This window comes from Panthera uncia, assembly GCF_023721935.1.
Source record: "Panthera uncia isolate 11264 chromosome A1 unlocalized genomic scaffold, Puncia_PCG_1.0 HiC_scaffold_17, whole genome shotgun sequence".
Taxonomy (NCBI): domain Eukaryota; kingdom Metazoa; phylum Chordata; class Mammalia; order Carnivora; family Felidae; genus Panthera; species Panthera uncia.
In genome coordinates this window covers 51,146,824-51,148,991 of record NW_026057577.1, presented here as the reverse complement: position 1 = coordinate 51,148,991, position 2,168 = coordinate 51,146,824, and positions in this window count along the sequence as shown.

Here is a 2,168-nt window from a genome sequence, read left to right as displayed (position 1 = left end):
GTAGGGGGAGGGGGGGTGGTTAAGTTTGTTTATTTGTTTGTTTGTTTTGAGAGAGAGCTCATGAGAGCACATGGAAGGGGCAGAGAGAGAGGGAGAAAGAATCCCAAGCAGGCTCCACACTGTCAGCACAGAGCCTGATGCAGGGCTCAATCTCACAAACCGGGAGCCAAAATCAAGAGTTGGAGGCTTAAACGACTGAGCCACCAAGGTGCCCCATTTGTGTGGTTTTAATAGTGGAAGAATAAGAGAAACATCTCACTAAAAAATGCAAGCTTAAGATTTAATTATTTTTTAAAGTCCTGGTAAGCAATTATTTAAATAGCAGGATATATTTAGAAGAGATGTCAGATGTATGTATGTATGTATTTATGTATTTATTTATTTTTTTTAATGAATCTTGGGGCACCTGGGTGGCTGAGTCTGTTAAGTGTCTGACTTCGGCTCAGGTCATGATCTCACAATTCGTGAGTTTGAGCCCTGTGTCAGGGCTCTGTGCTGACAGCTCAGAACCTGGAGCCTGCTTCAGATTCTTTGTCTCCCTCTCTCTCTGTCCCTTCCCAACTCATGCTCTGTCTCTCTCTCAAAAATAAAGATGAAAAAAAAAAACAATAAAAAATGAATCTTGAGAAAAGGATGAGATATTTCTAAACAACTACAGGAAAACAGCTATTCTGAAATGCCTGGTGGTGAAAGTTCTTCCTGTACTACTGTGTATAAGAGAACAAGGCTGAGCATTTAAGGTGCTCTGCAGCCAACAGGTAGGTGCCTACAGTGGTCCTTTGTCTTCACATGGGGAGGGCTCAGTGGTGGTAATTTCTCGGTAAGGCATTTTTATCTGGAATGTTTTCTTCTGGGAAGAAGGGCAGGCAGTTAGCTTCCCAGTATTCAGGTTGGAGTCTTGCCTAGGTGACTATTTTTCTGCCCTACAGGAAGGGAATTTGTTTATTCCTTCATTCACCTTATTTAAAAAGTATTTATTGAGCTCTGATTATGTCTCAGATACTGTTTTCAGCATTGGGAATGCAGTGATGATCCCAAAGACAAAATTTTCTACTCTTATGGACCTTACTTTCCACTTTGGGCCATCTTGAGCAGGTTTGGGCTCTGGCAGAGGAAAAGTTTTAGGTCGCTCGGCCTTTTGAGAGGCATCACAGGCAGGGCAGAATCACCTTTGGCTTTGCTAGGCTCCCACTTCTGTACTACCTCCTGCCTTTCAGTGGTGTGACTTGAAAAATGAGTAAAATATGGAGGGGTATGTTAGAAGGCCCTAAGTGCTAGGGGAAAAATAAATCAGGGAAGTAGGAGGAGGAGGAGTTTGCAATTTCAGATCTGGTATCAGTCACTGAGGTGTCACTGAAGGAAAGACCCATAGGAGGTGAGGAACCAGTTGAGCAACTGTCTGGGGAAGAGTTTTCCAGCCAGAGGGAACCCCAGCTCTGCGCCAGGAACGCTGGGGAAGCCAGCCAGGGTGGCCAGCCTAGGAGGGCATGCAGTCAGAGGCGAGCCATCAAAAGGACTCTGACTTCTATGCTGTGTTGTGAAAACAGTGGAGGGCCTTGAACACACAGTCTGATAAAGAGAGGGGGTACTTCCTTCCTTCCCACCTATCATCATCTCAGGTACAAAAACCCTGCTGTGTCTGCAGAAAAACAGAAGATGTTCCCATAGTACAGAGGGCTACAGGACAGGCTATAAGAGCCATGAGCACCTCAAGTGCACGCAAGGCCATGAAGGGACGGGGGCAGGGTGCTCTATGTACTCCCTGCAAGTTCCGTTTTGCAGGGATTCCCTGAATTTCACGTAGCTCCTAGGCTGGTGAAAACCAAACCCCTTCTCTTTCCTTGGCAAAGTCTGATTTGCTTTATCCTGATCAGTAGATTACTGGGTTCAGTAAAAGGTTTTCCTGCTTCCTTACAATTCACTGCAGTCTTTGAAATAAGAGGCTGATCATTTCCTACCTAAAAAGTCCTTAAATGTTAAACATCTTGAACCGGATTGCAAGAGATGTTTGTGTGCTGATGCATCGCTGGGATAGTCGTGCCTGTATAATAGAGAAAGAAACTTTTCTCCCCTCGAAACCCCAACTTTATTATACTGATGGTTTTTAAATTGTTTCTCTTAACCACAGATACCCTGTTTTTCCTTATGTTAAATACGGCATCTGGCTG